Raw genomic sequence first — 18,904 nt, 5'->3', positions numbered from 1 at the left:
TAATTAAGTTCTCAAATATGAAATTTAAATAAAAGCAAGAAGATTCAAATGTCTTATTATATTTAAATTATTTTATTAAGCATTTTTTAGAACAAAGGAAATATAGCTAGTGAATAGTTTGAATACCGCTGATGATGTACCGCTGCGTAACTATATCAAACTAATCACGTATTACAATCTATAGATACACATCACCCTAGTACATAGACAATATATGCACGTCATCAGAAAAATCAGCTACAATGAAAAGCCCGGTGGGGGTGTTGTGAAGAAGAATGTAGTGCGGATGAGATTTTCCGAGGCATGCGGAGAAACGGCACTTAATTAGTTGTGTGTGCTCGGCTCCAGTGATGATGCATTTATCAGAAAAAAAAAAGAATTATTTGTGGCAATTCTGGTATTGTCACAACACCTTTAGGACAACGTGAAACAAGAACCAGCACGGAAGAGACATTTTAATGAAAGGTGTATATTAAGCATCGTTTTTAATGGCACGCCTATTTAATGAAAGATAGTCGGAAGGCTTTATCCGCACTACGGAGTAATTAAGAGCGCAGTAAGTGTTTACATTAGGGGTAATAGCCCTCTGTATGATTAAAACTGCATCCCTGTCTTCTGCAGATGCTGAGAATGTTCCTGCTGTCGTTTACTTTTTATCCAAAGTATCTTACACTTGTAGTAATTTGTCGAAGTATATTGAGATGTATTTGTACTTATTTAATAAAGCGCTGGATTAACTGTTGCATCTTTCATGAAGCAGTTACTTTTCGTACACGGAGAGGGTTGGCGTTTCCTCTTATGGCTTCAGTATGCATAAATGGTTAGGCTGATACAGTACTTACGTTATTTAGGGACAGCAGGTTATTGACTAGATGTGGCCAGCAAATACGTGACAAATCCAGGATGTGAGTGTGACGAAAAGCCCTTAGCGGCACAAATAGCCGGTTGTCTTGGAGACAGTAAGGAGGTGAGTGGGATGCGTACATCTCGCCATTCACACTGCGGACCATGCAGCAGTTTAAATACTGAAAAGCATCATGCTATTCACACCGCTTTTACCGACAGATTCAGCTAATAATTTAACTTCGATCGGCAAAGTGTGCATAAAACTTGGGGAAATTATTTGTTTTCCATAAACAAGGAAAAGAAAAGAGCAACATATCAGTGACCCACAATGAGAACCGTTTAATGATATAACACCAGTTGCGAAATAATAGCACCAAACATCTGTCATGCTTTTTTAAATGTGTATTTTCTGTCAAATCTTTTTTTTTCCCCCAAAAACAGTAATTAATTTGCTCGCATGGCACTACGCATTTCCAGGCAAAACACTGACACCTAGTGGATTGTATTTCACAAAACAATATGCTAATATTTTTCGCCAAAGCAATTTCAACGGTTTGATCAATTTCAACAGCTATTTTACCGGACCAGTTGAAGTTAAATCCAGCTCACAATAGACCAGATCATAAGGTAGGTTCCCCACCGAAGCTCCCCGCAGATCATAGATCCTAATTTCTATAAAGGGTAATGGTGGTGTTTGGAACTCAAATGACACCTTTTTAACAATATGTTCTGCCCTTTCAAAGATAACTAATTTACATCAGTCGATCCATATGCCATAGACACTTATCCGGTACAGGGTTACAGTGAGCCTGGAGCCTATCATAGAAAGCAGAGGGGGAAATGAAGGGGATACTCTGTACAGGATGGTGGTCCTTCGTAGGGCTAAAAACAAGCATACATATAATCACTCACTACAGGCAATTTAAAGATATTAATTAGCATTTAGATTGCAGGCGAAAACAGAGTACTGATCTACGTTTCAGAATAATAGAAGCCTATGGAATATCAGTAATAATTAAGCAGTGAGCATTGCTTGTGTTTAAAATGATTTATTATGTTGCAGCGGCAAACCTAGGCTACGTGTCCAAGATGGGCAGCTTTTTAAGCCTCTTTAAACCTCACAAAGAAAGGGTCAGTCTAGACCTCCAGGGTGCCTGTTTTTGTTAGTGTCTGGAGTAACTCATCCTCTCCCAGTGGTGACTTCTTTTACGTCACATTCTCTCAGCATCTGTATGTCCTCCTTTCTGAAGGAGGAAGTGCCCTGAATGCACGAGGACGGGAACCGTATTACAAAGGTAAAACGCCTTCCCTGTATCTTGAAGAAAGTTTCATTTCAGGTTGTATAGGCTACTTTAAAAATAAGACCATTGCCTGCCTCTTCCAGGTTTGGTAAACATGATAAATACTGTCCCAATAACTTGTGAAGATGAAGTATTCAGGGCTCTAAACGAACAAACTCACTGTTGTAAAGGGTTTCTCATGTCACGTTATTTCACGTTCATGACTAACGCTTTTCTGATGATATTCTTTGCGTTCTACAAACTAAATTTATAATGGAATTATTTTGTATCACCACTAGATGGCATTATTGAAAAGGAACTCAAGTTTCAGTTCAAGCTGTGAAATTCCAAATACGGAAGACATTCTTATTCATTTTTATTTACTGAATCAGCCAATTATTACAATTACAAATAAAAAAAATACATATGTACAGAAACAAATACATTTTCAAAATCGTATCACAAATCTGGCATCTGTAGGAACTGGAGAGTGTTAAATCTGTATATCTGAAGAAAAAACAAGAACTCCTGGACAATACTGCAGCCTGTTCTACATAACAAGTAACAAAATAATCACGGTGACATATCCTTGGAGCTCATTGTCCAAATAAAATGTGGAAGAATAAAAGGTTTTATTAATTTATTTTGCAGTAACATTCCAATCTAACTGTAACTTATGCAAAATAAATGGCAAGACTCTTGCCAAGAAATAGATACACATTACAAGTACTGTTACTTCAACAAGATTTCTGTAGGAGGACTCGCGACTAAGGAAGGATTTTTGTTTGGATTTTAATATTACTGCCAAAATCTTGAGACACAGACACCAGAAGGTCTCAGCTATAAAACTGTATGTATTGAAAATATTAAAATTGCTTACAGCTACAGTATTATTCTGATGATAAAAACAACAAGACGAGGATAAGGATCCAAAATGATTTAATTAATCTGTTCCACAACACAAATATTAGTCTGAAACAGTAATGAAGATGATCTGGAGAGTAATTCCTGCTTGGTAGCTCAGCATCACGCTGTGTTACAGAGTCCACAGACTCAGTCGTCCTGGTTCCGTAGGGTTTTTAGGAAGAAAGGAAAAATGCACATTTTTTGTCCTCGCTCATTGGAACAGCATGTTTCACACCCTCATACCGACTCGACATCCCCAGAGGAATGTGTCAGTCCAACTAATTAGTAAGACTGATAAGTTAATGCATGGCACCGAAGACAGCAGATTCCCAGCTAGACAGACACTCTCTGAGGAAATGGACTCTGATCTTCAGTCCCGCCACCGGCTTCTTAAGCGGGCTTTATTTAAACTCCTGCGTCGTTTTGCTGCGATCTACATTGTGCTGAAAATTTGGACAACGGCGAAGCCTTCATCTTTCCAGACGCTGTTTGTGTTGCACGTATTTTTGGAAGCTTTTACTTACTCCTTTCCCTTGAAGACACGCAGAATTTCAGGATAGTTATTCACTGTATTCATTAGCAGATGAGGCACAGTCATCAAGACAGACCTGCAGGCTGTATGTTCTTACTGGATTCATTCACATGTATATATGCGACTGCTGTAAAAACCACAGGCTGATGCAAGAGCAAAATTCCAAAGATTTAACATAAACTGTGTTCAAATTTTACACTACACTATACAATTAATTCAGTAACTCGATTTAAATCTATATATACATTCTCATTTGATGCTGTAAATCGTTTCCCACGGTCAAAATTCTGTCCCTTTGTGGGGGTTTTTTCAATGTAACGTGCCAGCAGTCTTAAGATATCACGTAGTTCTAATGGACTGCTGGCAACCTGGGCTCAGAGAGATCAATAAAGGTGTTTCATTGGTCCATAGTTTGAGAAGGCACAGAAGCAAAGCCCTCCCCAGACCAAACTGACACACCCACGCTGCCAGGATTCTGCCCCACAGTCCCCGAGTCCATTGGACAGGACAGTGCAGGAAACATGTGACCTCTGGGATTTCGGGCTGCTGACTGGCCGGGAGCTTCCAGAACCAAGTACGCAGGAAGAGGATTCGAGTGTCAATAACTGGCAGTTGTGGAGTGTTGGGAGGGGAATCAAGAAACAGGGACCAGGAGAACAGCACTAGAAGACAAAACTGTGCAAATTTATTACAGAACCAAGACTACAAATAGAAAATTTACTTTGACAGACCGAACTAGGCCCGAAGCCTCTACCAAACCACAGGGACTTCCGGTGTTTAAGTCCTGAGGACCACTCCTATCATCCCCGGATAGAACGAGAGTGGACATGGGTGCAACAGGACTTAAATATATTTCTGGATAATGTCATTGTACCACACTGGGCTGTTTACATGCTGTTGGGGCCCCTTTCATTCGCAAACCACCCATCCAGTCTTTTGCACCGTGCAGAAGTGCATCAACGGACTGTAGCTTCATACAGTAACGGGGCTTAAAGGCAGAACCATTTAAACCCAAATATACCCAGTCCGTGCCCCCAAGCCGGAAATCATACATTAACGCTGTCCTTAAACTGCCTGTCTTGTGGGACAACTCAGTGTGTATTTACTCTGTAGCGCATGTTACGTTCTACACAATAAGATAAACGTGTTATGATGTATCAGACCAGCGGCATGTATTTTTATTGAAGGCCAGACAGGTTGCAGGGAAGCCCGGCTCGTCGCGTCCTCCACGCCCTGCTCCTTCGGTCATTACCGCTTTATCGTCAGCCTGCCTTCTCTCCCCACAAACAGTGCTTTTTTTCCTCGGGTTTATCGTTGTTTTTTCCGAGTCTTAATTAGCGATTAGTTGGAATGATTCTCAAACTGCCTCTTTCTTCTCGTCTGGCGGATGATAATGTTTTATTTCAATTAAGCTAGGGTCAAACGTATTAACGCAGCGGGGGACGCGCGCCGGGAGCTTTGGATGCGGCCGTCAAGCAGCAGGACGGGCGCTTTGCGCTGCGCTCCTCCGCCCCCTCAAACAGCTTTCGGGGAAACATCTCACCGGGCGTCCGCCGCCTTCCAGCGGCTCGCCGCACGGCGCGGTACGCGGATCTGCCGTCCGGTGACCGGGGCTCTGGAGCCGCTCCACTCAGGAAGCGTGATGGAGGAGAGCAGCTTGCAGCCCGATCCCGCAGAGGGATGCGCGCGAGTCATTCATCAAAACGTCTCCGCATCATCTCGGTCCACTTGTTCTGACTGTAACGTCAACTCGCCGAAATAGCGTCCAGATCCGCGTCGATCTGCGCTTTATGGGTTCCTGTATTTGTAATCCGCACAAATAATAATAAAAAAAATCAAGCAAAATACAAGGGGGGGCATTCCCTATCCCTGGCAGGAATACCTCGGAATAATGGATAAAAACCCAGGAACCCTCCCCACCTGTTCACCTTGACACTCAATGCGGCTGTTACACACACCCGCCACTAGGGGCGCACGTTGGACAGACTCCATCTGGCATTCAGCAGAATAAGTGCTTTGAACATTTTCAACTCAAACTGATTTACTCTAGATATCCTAATATTCAACATTTCAGGAAATTAACTACCCTTTCAGCTCTATTTAGGCTATAGGCATAACTAGAGGAATGTAGTAGGAAAATGTGTCAATTAATGAGGCAAGCAATTTGGCAGCTATGATGCTGAACAGCTAGAGCTTTTGAACCAAACTCTGGCCAAACAGACACAATGGCATCATTCACCTGTCATCTACAGAGTAACAAATTGTCGCCATTAGCAACGTGTGTTACAGAATGCAAAGGCGAAGGCAGATTCATGAATGCTGATGTATCCTGTCTGCTAGCTTGATGAAAGTTGTATTTCTGTCCTGCAGAAACGTGTCTCAGTGACAGCTACGTTTTAGGGCTGACTGACACACTTTGTCTGCAGGACGCCTCCCATTCTTCTGATCTAGCATGGATTCTCCTCTCAGTTTCTCCGGTAATGATACATTCTCAAAGCATGCTGATAACATTTAAAGCTACTGTCCTTTATCCCAAAGTGCTCTTTTCTCCTTCTCTTTTCATTTTTCTAAAAGAAATTGTCATTGTTTTGATGAATCTGTCACGTTTAATCGGTGTGTTCTAAAAAGTGAACATTCTCTTCCCTCTGAGGCTCCGTATGTAAAAGCCCAATGAGCAAGGAATCACAGTGCAGCACCGAACTGGAAGCAGACGGACTTCGCTCGGCAGTGAGGCATCACCGTGTGTCACTGCGCCAGTTCAGGGCTGCCGATCCACTGCATTGGCAAGAAAGAAAGAGACGCCAATTAAGAAAACAGCAATCATGAAACTGGGGTAGCCCTCTTCGCACACAGAAAACACAAAAGACATATTAAGAAAGCAAAAACTTAAAGAGTCATATTTAAAAGAACTGTGCGCCCCAGCTGGCACTATTTAACCCTAATAAATGCTTTATTTCAAACTTGTAGAGACTGAGGGGAGACTGCTTGACTGCTTACCAATCTCTCAATGGCTGGACAAACATGAACCCTCTATCCCGAGCGAGTGAGCCTTCCTGTGGATGGAGGCCATACTATTAATGTAGCCTATAAGGCACCTTGACCTCACTTCCTGTGTGTGGCAGCTGGACTTCCTGTTTTACGCCAAGGTATTCTTCATGTAAAACAGAAAATTACAGAAATGCTGTTACTATTGTACAGGTGATTATTTTGATTACAGAGCTCAATGATCTGCCACCCCCCCCCCCCCCCCCTTGTCCCCCCCCCAGTTTGCAGGGCTGCTTAATGGAGGTAGCTTTCTATAATCCACTGACAGCCATCTGCAGGCTCTCCTCTCTCTGCTCACTAACAAGCCCAGGCTTCAGAAAGGCAGGCCGCCATTCCCCTCGCCCCCCAGGCCCTCGGCGGTGCCCCCCCCTCCTTGAATGCCACCGATCCTACATAGTTGGGGACTCATGGATCACCCTGGTCTTCATATGCACACCTGATTAAAGACAGAACATCTAAACAATGTGATTGTGGTGTCAGCGAGTCCAACGAGGGCTCCCCATGTTCTAGAACAAAGTGTTTATACGTCAAGAGCCCCGCTGGGACATATGCTAAATAATTAAATCTACCTTCTGTGTTTCTACATGCCCGCATTTGTGTGTCTCACTTTCAGCCCTGTTTAGTTTGTTAATTGCGTCCATCTCGTTTGTCTTAACATTTTTTCTGCGTAAGCGCACGTTTCATGAGTAACACAACCTCCTATCCTATCGCCGAGTATAACAGAGAAAAGGTACATGCTTTGATTTAATTTATTTTTCATTATTTTACATTAGTAAGGTCTGCTCGGGGTAGGATGCCAGACAGAAGCACAGAGCACAGGGGTGGGAAGGGGAATCAGAAGCTTCACTGGGAATCAGGAGTGGAGACTGGTATACAGGCACAAACAGGACATCAGGAAGTCGGGGATCTTTTGCCAGTGTGTTGGTCTTGTAAGAACCAACCAATTAATTAATGCATTATATATTTTATTATATGTTATATATTAATTTATATTATATAGGCAACTGGTTGATCCTGATAAGCAAAATGCCCCCCCCCAGTCAGCAGCAAATTCCCCGGCTGCTTTTTATTGCTAGTCTGCCCCTGTTGGTGTATTGGATCCATTTGGGGAAGCCAACCCTAAGACTGCGGAGTTGAGCTCGGCCAGAGCGAGCGGAATCAGACGTGAAAATATAGCCGGATTTTCCCTGGAAGTCACAGGGTTTGGGGTCCAGCATCAGAATATGAGTGAACGATCTGGGGAATCGAATAACACAATATGAATGGGAGGGTAGTGTGTGACTCTGCCTGTAGTTGGAAGGTTGCTGGTTCAAATCCCAGGGTAGGCTGAGTGCTTTCACTGTTGGGTCCTTGAGCAAAATCCTTAACCCACAATTGCTCCAGGAACCGGTCGACCCTGCGTTCTCAATCGTATGTCACTATGGATAAAACCATCTCATAATTAAATAAAATGTAATGCAAAATAAATGAATCAAATGACCTCGCCTTCAGTCACACCCTCATCCAATGACATTGAAGCATGGATCACAGTCTAGTCTGCAATGGTATATGCTTGGTGAGTCTTTGAAGACCTGCACTGATTGTTATCTTTATGATCTTCAGTTTGGGATTTTTTTTTATGTTAGGGAAATATTAGGGGGGAAATGAAGACAAACCCCCTGCGGCTATTGCGTATTAGTGGGTTTCCGTGGTGTGGCATTTATTTGTAGACGCAGCCTGTTAATGATCACTGTGGCTGTTTAGGAATTCAGTGCGTTTCAATCTAATCACAGAATCAAAATATTCATGACACACAATGATATCTCCCTGAAGCAGGCGGGTAGCCATTAGCTGTGAAATTCGGGTAATTTATTAACACTTATCAGAAGGCAGACGCGTCTAACCCCTGTATTGGTAAAGTGCTCAAACGCACAGGCACTTTTGTTAAAGTGATACTGAATGATTTATAATGGTCCAGGTGCTGCATGATCCAGCCATTCAATTAAAATGTGTCTCTAATTTTCTTTCAAGATCTTAAGTTAAAATTCAATTAAAACATTATTATTGGGCCTGTTCAGCATGTGTTAGAAAAGCTTGCAGTGTAAATGTTAAATATTTTTTCATATTAGCTAAAGTTTTGGGCTTATTAAAATTTCTGAGGGTTAAATATCGGGATCACTTACTGATTATATGGAGTTTGGCACAAACATCTCCCTTATTAATGTCACCTTTGTTTAAAATCATCACACCCATCGGCTAAATGTGTAGCGGCTCAGATCGCACTGGGACACAATCAGTCAGTTTTGCTCTGGGAGGCCTGGATGGTTGTCAAAGCTTCACGGAGGTTTTCTCACGAGAGGAACACATCGACAAAGAAAAATCATTCTTTTATAATTAAATTATTATTCCAATGCCTTTTTTTTTTAAAGCAATCACTCTACAAGCTTATGTTTAGTAAACACTGTAGTGTTTATTGCTCTTAATCCACTCCAGCATCCAGTGTTATCTCAGACCTCCAGTGCTTGGAGCAGATCTTATCTGTGGATGTCTTTACACCTTTTACTTAAAAATGTACTGCATTTGTTTGGGAAGAAAAGCCGATCAGAGTGAGGAGAGACCTGGATCACGCAGAGATCGCGGGCATGTCAGACAGACCACATAGGAGCTGGATAGGCGCACCTTGGATCATCGAGGCGTGCAGCGTGGGGTGTGTACAGAGACTCGCTGTGCGGCGTCCTGCTGCTGTATCGCTGTGAGCCACCGAATACTCCTGTGGATGACGAATCGGGTGGGTTTGGAAAGTCCTGCCAGCTCAGTTCTCCATACTCTAAGGACCTGTAAGATGCAACATGATGAAATCCTGCGGCAGAGGGAAGTCACACTGGGCGTCCTGAAGCAGGATGTCTCTGCTGGAAAACCTTCAGGTAATATGGCGCAGTATAAACGCTAATTCACTCTGGATCACCAAAGAGGGACGTGCAGGATCATGTGATCTGAGATTCCTCCAGTGAGTGGAGTTACTAAAGCGGTGAGGCTACAGCTCTGCCCCGCTGAAATCCCGCGAGACCCCTGTGCTGGAGCTGAATTCCACTGTGAAATAAACGGCACCTTCTGGAACCTTCCCGGTTTGGTCCAAAGACATGGGACGTTTCAGTCATACAGGAAAATCTATATCTATCTTTACAGGACTGCAATGAAATAAGGTGCGTGAGAAGCTTTGGAGGTAAAGAGTCTCTGCTCTGAAGGTTTGTCGAGTTGATGCGGGACTCAAATACGCATGACCCCGTATCCACCTCCAACTCCCACCGCTATGTCTTTCAAAGGAGTGTCATGCATATTACATGCCACTGTGTTCATCTCCAGCTCTGACTGTTTTAGGCACAGAGGTATCAGAGTAGAAATGGGGCTGCTTGATGGAATTATGAAGGATGTTACGCTGTCCTGTTGTTGCGTGTTTAGATAGCCAGGCCTGAACGCCAGCCGCACTGTGAGTTACGACCTGCTCTGTTTACGCAGCGTGCCGTAGTGAGGTGAGACCACACAAACGTGCCCCAACACTGACAGAGATGCCGGCAGCTGGCAGCCGGTGCAGCCTGTCACTTGTCCTCTCTCCCTGCTTCACCGGCAGGTCGGACCGCGGGTCGTTTGCTGTCTGCTTTGTGTCACGGGAAATGCACGCTTGAGCAGATTTTCTTCACATGTGAAAAATGTAGCTTGAAGACACACGACAGCGAAGCTCTTTCTCTCTCAGCCACACCTGCGTTTATCGAACGATGATGACGGCATCTGTCTCCCGCAGTCTGCACCGGGTCGGTCTCTCATGGGCTTCGACCAGTCCTGGTTCTACATGCCCGTTTACCTAGAGACGCTGGTCAGGGACACTCTTATGGTGTCTGATGGGGGGAGTTGATTGAGATATCCTGTGGCTCCTAGCCATACAGCAGAGCTGCACTGGCAGGCTGGCCGCTCTTACTAAGGTTTATTTGTCTGAAAGTACAGCGAATCAAACGCATCTCGGCACAGAAGGACGAACACATTATCCGCTCCTTTGAAATCAGTTGGCAGATTTCAGTCAGCAAACTGTAGTAATTCCCTGGTGGATTAAGAATGTACCTTCTTTCAGATGAAAGTATAAAGACACGTCACATTGTAATGACCCTTCGCCTCTGCCGGCAGGCGGCATCAAGAGACCCGCTCCTGCGTCCATTGTTTTTCGTTTGTGTCTCGCTCACCTTATCAGAGCTGCCCTTTAATTAATACATGCATCTAATAAGTAGGTTGCATGCTAATTAATGGATTGAGATGCAATTAAATTACTCATGCCTGCTCCAAGACGGCTAAACTTTATTTAATCCTGCATAATTTCAAGGGGATTTCAAGCAACAAAAAAAACCATCTCTGCATAATTGCTAGGTGCTAATTAAGCAATTACGTGAGGGTGCATTGAGTGAGAATATGAGGAGGACAAGGGCGTTTTTACAGACTCACTTATTTACAGTTTCGCATCCTCGGTGTAGCCGGAAACGCCAACGTCTTTTACATGGTCTCAAGGGTGAGAGGATTGTCTCACTCAAGGGAAACTCCCAGAATTCAGCAGCAAATGATGTTTGTAAATAATAGAACATTATTACTAGTGAGTGTGTTTACAGTCGGGCCCTCCAGGGGGCGCCGTGCCTTATTTCCTATGTTTACCTGAACCTTCATGATTTCTACTAGAAAATCAGTTACACAAAATGGATGGATCAGTTAGTAAGAAAGGCTGTAAAAGGGCACACAAAGTTACCCCTGTGCTCATAGCTGTGTTCCCGACTTCTTAAAAACGTGCTCAAATGCACATCGTCTGCGTGATTAGCCGCTCGTCTTCACTAGCGTTTTGTTTCCTTGAAACGCGAAGCGGGGATCCTCGTACACAAGCTGTCCTCCGCAAACACAAAGCATAAACACTGACGCTGTTTTCAAACCTCATGCTGATCCTCCTAGAATTGCTATCGGTAGCAACCCCTCCAAAGACCGCCACCTCGGCAATTAGTGCAAATTAACAGACATTTTCAGAAGAGCTCTCGTGTATAAAATGGCTGCTTTGTAGTTCGAAAATCCTACACTGGCCCCAGGGTGGGCAGTTTCCCAGCAAATTGCCTAAATCCTATAAAATGTGCTGCAATCTTCTGGCACAGACACAGGGTAATGCTTTAAAAACAATTTAGCAACTGTCATTGCTGTAATTACGTTAACTAATTACCATCCTGGGTAAACAAATAGCTTCATATAATACAAGGGCTCAATCAGTTTTCAAGAAATACGAGAAGGAGCAGCGACGAGGCGGCATTTTGTGGAGTCCGGGGGGTGTATGCGGGGGACAGCACCCCTGCCCGAGTTCCGTGACACACCCAGGCTGCCTGTCATACACAGAACTGCTCCCACTGAGGTGCTATCAGCCAATCAGAGGGCGCCGACCAAAATGGACGACCGAAACTAGTCAAACTGGCATCTGCAAATCCTCTCTGCACGGGACCTGTACGTCTTCATGTCTCCGCGTGTGCAAGAGCGCCCTCCGATGTCCGTGCGCCCAGCGCCGCCTGGGACCGGCTCCAGCCTCATCACGGCTCTCATATGGATGAGCGGTTCTAGCAAATGAAAGAATGGATGCATTTATGTCCACGCTGGCGCTTATCCATGTGATACGTGTGTGTCCACACGGGCGGCCCGCATACATGAATATTCACGCCGACGTGGGACCAGCTTCTCGTCATGGCTGACTCAGACGGGCTCCTCAATCAGCCACGCTGCCCACGCTGGGCCTGGCGCCAGGAGCTCGCCTCACCCATCCCAGGAAGCTGAGGATCTGGGACCTCACTGTACAGTATTTGGCTCATGGGGGGAGGGGGGGGTCTGTTTTTCATTAGCTTCAAGAACCCTTAGCTGATTCCTGGTTCGATCGGTCGCTTCGGGGCTGACAGGCAGCCTTTGGAGCGCCGAAAGCTTGTAGCTGCAGCTCAGATGGTGAGTTTATCTTCCCCGTGTCATGACAGTCAGCCGGGGTGTGTCAGTTGGCTTGAGTGCTGGCCAGTGATGCTGGGAGGGTGGCTCGTCCAATTGGGGAGATGCTCTGGCACCATGTGATTTGCAGCATGTAAGGAAAGCGGATGGGTGGGGTGATGAACCAGACCAGCAGATCACCTGACCTTCATCTTCAGAGAGAAATCTGACAGAAAATGTAAAATGCGCACAAAGGCCATTTTCCACTTAAGTCTCTTTTTACTATCTAGTGATGTCACGTGTTTTGGGGCAGTGCATTCCAGTGCAGAAATGAAACCGGCAGTCGGGCAATAGTGGGAAGGGGGGGGGCAGGTTGGCTGATGGCGCGGCTGAAGGGAAAGGTTATTTTGTACTCAATTCTGGTACCTCTGCATTCAGAAAAGACATGAAATGGAGGGTAGGGGGATGAAATTCCTGAAATTCCTCCCCCTCCTGTTCCTCATCCTCTCATTTCCTCACCTGAATTTTTCTTGGAGTCGGTCCACTGCCCTCGCTTCAGTGGGCATGATATGTTCAATGCGCATGAACTGCGTGCAAGGGAACGGCTCAGAGATGCGCATTTACTGCGCTGCTGGTCCGTTAGCCTTCGCCCCGTCACTGTGGTCATGCCCCCATCCTGCCTCTCTGGGTCGGACTTTATAATCTTTTAAACACTTCCCGACACTACACGGCCTAGGCTGATCGATGCTTTCCGGCTGCGTGTACGCACTGGACCGCGCTCTTCTCAGGCCACCGGGCCTCGGTTACAGTGACCGGTGTTCCTCTCTGACCGATCCTCCTGCTAGGAGCCCCTTTGATCCGCTGAGAGGCAGCCTGCTCTGGCACTGATGCCAAGTCCGTCACTGGGACAGGATGGGGCCTGAAACTGACGCCAGGCCTGAGACCTGCTCTGCTCCTGACAGACGGCACTAAGCAAGAGAGCTGCCTTCCCACATCCCACGTAACCCAAACCGGGTACTACAGTGTAACCCGATCCAGCTATTACAGCATACTACAGTGAAACCCGATCCAGCTATTACAGCATACTACAGTGAAACCCGATCTAGCTATTACAGCATATTACAGGTATTACAGCATATTACAGTCTAACACGACCGGGTATTACAGTATAGTACAGCATAACCTGACCAGGTATAACAGCATATTACAGCGTAACCGGATTGGATATTACAGCGTATTACAGTGTAACCAAATTGGATATTACAGCGTATTACAGCATATTACAGTGTAATCCGACTAGGTATTACTGCATATTACAGTGTAGCCAGATCGGGCATTACAGCATATTACAGTCTAACATGACCGGGTATTACAGTATATTACAGCATAACCTGACCAGGTATAACAGCATATTACAGCGTAACCGGATTGGATATTACAGCGTATTACAGTGTAACCAAATTGGATATTACAGCACATTACAGTATATTACAGTGTAATCTGACCAGGTATAACAGCACATTACAGTGTAACCAGATTGGATATTACAGCATATTACAGTATATTACAGTGTAATCTGACCAGGTATAACAGCACATTACAGTGTAACCAGATTGGATATTACAGCATATTACAGTATATTACAGTGTAATCTGACCAGGTATAACAGCACATTACAGTGTAACCAGATTGGATATTACAGCATATTACAGTATATTACAGTGTAATCTGACCAGGTATAACAGCACATTACAGTGTAACCAGATTGGATATTACAGCATATTACAGTATATTACAGCATAACCTGACCAGGTATAACAGCACATTACAGTGTTACCGGATTGGATATTACAGCATATTACAGTATATTACAGTGTAATCTGACCAGGTATAACAGCACATTACAGTGTAACCAGATTGGATATTACAGCATATTACAGTATATTACAATGTAATCTGACCAGGTATAACAGCACATTACAGTGTAACCAGATTGGATATTACAGCATATTACAGTATATTACAGTGTAATCTGACCAGGTATAACAGCACATTACAGTGTTACCGGATTGGATATTACAGCATATTACAGTATATTACAGTGTAATCTGACCAGGTATAACAGCACATTACAGTGTAACCAGATTGGATATTACAGCATATTACAGTATATTACAATGTAATCTGACCAGGTATAACAGCACATTACAGTGTAACCAGATTGGATATTACAGCATATTACAGTATATTACAGTGTAATCTGACCAGGTATAACAGCACATTACAGTGTAACCAGATTGGATATTACAGCATATTACAGTATATTACAGTGTAATCTGACCAGGTATAACAGCACATTACAGTGTAACCAGATTGGATATTACAGCATATTACAGTATATTACAATGTAATCTGACCAGGTATAACAGCACATTACAGTGTAACCAGATTGGATATTACAGCATATTACAGTATATTACAGTGTAATCTGACCAGGTATAACAGCACATTACAGTGTAACCAGATTGGATATTACAGCATATTACAGCATATTACAGTATATTACAGTGTAATCTGACCAGGTATAACAGCACATTACAGTGTAACCAGATTGGATATTACAGCATATTACAGTATATTACAGTGTAATCTGACCAGGTATAACAGCACATTACAGTGTAACCAGATTGGATATTACAGCATATTACAGTATATTACAGTGTAATCTGACCAGGTATAACAGCACATTACAGTGTTACCGGATTGGATATTACAGCATATTACAGTATATTACAGCATAATCTGACCAGGTATAACAGCATATTACAGTGTAACCAGATTGGATATTACAGCATATTACAGTATATTACAGCATAACCTGACCAGGTATAACAGCATATTACAGTATATTACAGTGTAATCTGACCAGGTATAACAGCACATTACAGTGTAACCAGATTGGATATTACAGCATATTACAGTATATTACAATGTAATCTGACCAGGTATAACAGCACATTACAGTGTAACCAGATTGGATATTACAGCATATTACAGTATATTACAGTGTAATCTGACCAGGTATAACAGCACATTACAGTGTAACCAGATTGGATATTACAGCATATTACAGTATATTACAGTGTAATCTGACCAGGTATAACAGCACATTACAGTGTAACCAGATTGGATATTACAGCATATTACAGTATATTACAGTGTAATCTGACCAGGTATAACAGCACATTACAGTGTAACCAGATTGGATATTACAGCATATTACAGTATATTACAGTGTAATCTGACCAGGTATAACAGCACATTACAGTGTTACCGGATTGGATATTACAGCATATTACAGTATATTACAGCATAATCTGACCAGGTATAACAGCATATTACAGTGTAACCAGATTGGATATTACAGCATATTACAGTATATTACAGCATAACCTGACCAGGTATAACAGCATATTACAGTATATTACAGTGTAATCTGACCAGGTATAACAGCACATTACAGTGTTACCGGATTGGAAATTACAACATATTACAGTGTAATCGGGCCAGGTGTTACAGCATATTACAGTGTTACCGGATTGGAAATTACAACATATTACAATGTAATCGGGCCAGGTGTTACAGCATATTACAGCATAACCCAAAAGGCCATTACAGCATATTACAGTGTATCCCGACCAGGTAATACAACATATTACAGTGTAACTGGATTGGGTATTACAGCATACTACAGTACAACCAGCCCGGGTATTACAGCATATTATAACATAACCCGACCAGGTATTATACCATATCACAGGATAACTGGACTGGGTATTACAATATATTACAATATAACTCGACAGGGCATTACAGCATATTACAGTGTAATCTGGCCAGGTATTACAGCATATTACAGTGTGACCCAACCAATTATTATAGCATTTTACAAAGTAACTCAGTCAGGTATTACTGCATATTACAGTGTAATCCAACTGAGTATTACAGCATAACCTGAACCGGGTATTACAGCATAACCAAACTGGGTATTACAGAGTAACCTGGCTGGGTATTATAACATAATCCAAATGGGTATTATAGCGTAACCTCCCTGAGTATTACACTGTAACCGGACTGGGTATTACACTGTAACCGGACTGGGTATTACACTGTAACCGGACTGGGTATTAGAGCTGAGCCACAGCAAATCCCATACGCTTATTTACGTCCATTTTCCTGTTTCTCCACGGCATGACCTGTGAATAGATCATGTCCTTTGTCTTATGTGTTTTTGGGAAAGTGTATCTACATCACCCAGCAAGCAGGTTAAGAGGGGTGAGGAGGGCCAGCGGCTTTAATACTGACTTAATTAGCCACTTTGGAGCTTCTGAGTAATCAACGTGACTAGTGAAAGTCATTAGAGTCAACATGAATGACCCTGGCGTGTGCCGACATACTAAGAGGATACTCCCAATTCAGCAACAGGAAGCTGAAATGTAGTCATCTGCAGCTGATGTCCGGCCTGCCGTCTACGGTCACGTGCCGCCTTGGATCATCGAGGCTGTCAGGAGGAGAGCGGGAAGCGGCAGATAAAGCGAGAGGGAGTCCTCATGCAGATCTGCGAACCCGCACGCCCCCTCCTGCCAGCTGCCTGCCCGTCCTTTAGCAGAGATCCCGTTATCATGACAGCTTTTCGAAAAGGATACGTCGGCCAAGGCGGCGCCCCCATCTGACTTTGATAGAAACTGTACAGTTCTTCATTAGGAAGTGGAGATAATGCTCACTGCGTGCCAGTGGGAGCTTGCTGGAGACGCTCAGGAACGCGGCTCCACCCGGCGCCATGGCACCGTGCCGTGGCCCCACCCCCCCGAGGGCCCCCCGTTCTCTGGAGACCGTCACCTGAAATGTCACTGTGTGTGGCGGGAGCTTCCACTGAGGCTCAGTGGAAAGTGAAGCAAGTTGACCACTGGGGGGCGCTTCAACTGCCACTGTCACATGTAAAACGCGCGCGATAAAGACGCGCGACCTCTCTATTCCCTTATATACCCAAAACACAAACATAAATCACAATTTGCTCATTAGTGCAAAAAATAACCCATTCTCAAGAAAAATACATCTTTAGGAATTCTAATCATCAGTGTTGTGGGGGAGAGAAAAAAAAAAAAAACAGAAGCACCTTCAAATAAAAATGTGAGGCGTTTTTTAAGATGAGGCGTGTAACAGGCGACAGACACGTTTCACACGCTGGAGCGATGGCTCCCAGGACGACCTCTGGCCTCTGAATTAACACATCAGACAGAGCAGAGTCCAAATGATCACAGTCGTCCAAATGATCATATCAGGCACAGATGGAGGCGATCGCAGCGGCTCCAGGACACAGAAAAAGACATTAGGAAATGTCACTGTGAAGCCACGTTATCCCTGGCCAGAGAGGAGCCTCTTCTGCCTGTTTAAAAAAAGCATTTTAAAAAAGCTATTGTTTGTACCTCATCACATGTGCAGAATCTTTGTTTCAGATTCCTCTGGGGGCTTTGGCCAACTTCTCGATATTAACATGATCACAGACACGCAGAAATGTGTTACAGATGTTAAACTCCAAAAACCTGTTAAGAAATAACACAAAATAAAACATAAAAAGCGCGTGGCGACATTATTAGCCAAGTTAAAGTGCAATGATAAATGTTTCGGTCTCCAAAAGGAGCCCACAGTGTCCCCCCCCCGGCCCCCTCCCACCGGCTCAGTTTAATCTGCGAATCTGGCACGGTGAACCTGATCTTAATCACGTTCCTTGAACACGGCGTCTCCACGCCGTTAATTTATTAGCACATGCTATTTAGCCATGAACGCAGCCTCCACAGTCACAGTGCACTTAATTCAGAAAACAGCAACGCTTCACACCTCGCTCTCTCTCCTTGGCAGTCCATTGTTGTTATGTTCCCTCTATCTTGCCAGGGTACATCGCAGGCTGGAATAGAGGTGACTGTGTCCCCAGGACGCGCCGTTGGCGAGCGGCTCTGCTCTCACACCATGGAGCAGGCCGCCACAAATGCATTATTACAAACAGCAGACACGCTGAGAGGTGCTGCGCACGGTGACTCCCCCCCCCCCCCCCACAGATACGCACCCGGCGCTTTACATCCACGTGACGCCCCGACGGACGGCATCCTCCCAGCAGAAGGGAAGGTGTCCCTGAACCTTGCCGCTACCTTCGCTCTCCCTCTCACAACAATCCAGCCGTCCCCATCTCATTATTACATCACCGTCCCTTTATCATGTCACTGTCCCATTATTACATCACCGTCCCATTATTACATCACCGTCCCTTTATCATGTCACTGTC

General features: G+C 44.2%; 1 long non-coding RNA gene across 1 annotated transcript; it reads left to right on the top strand.

Moving 5' to 3' along the window:
• Positions 1 to 1,368: 1,368 nt before the first annotated feature.
• On the top strand, positions 1,369 to 6,675 carry LOC111852644 (uncharacterized). The gene is made up of 4 exons (XR_002840276.2): positions 1,369 to 1,473; positions 2,097 to 2,141; positions 5,935 to 6,041; positions 6,215 to 6,675. It is a non-coding gene; the product is annotated as an uncharacterized lncRNA (long non-coding RNA).
• The last annotated feature ends 12,229 nt before the right edge of the window (positions 6,676 to 18,904 follow it).

Source organism: Paramormyrops kingsleyae, chromosome 23 (genome assembly GCF_048594095.1).
Source record: "Paramormyrops kingsleyae isolate MSU_618 chromosome 23, PKINGS_0.4, whole genome shotgun sequence".
Taxonomy (NCBI): Eukaryota; Metazoa; Chordata; class Actinopteri; order Osteoglossiformes; family Mormyridae; genus Paramormyrops; species Paramormyrops kingsleyae.
This window is presented reverse-complemented; position numbering and strand designations above follow the sequence as displayed.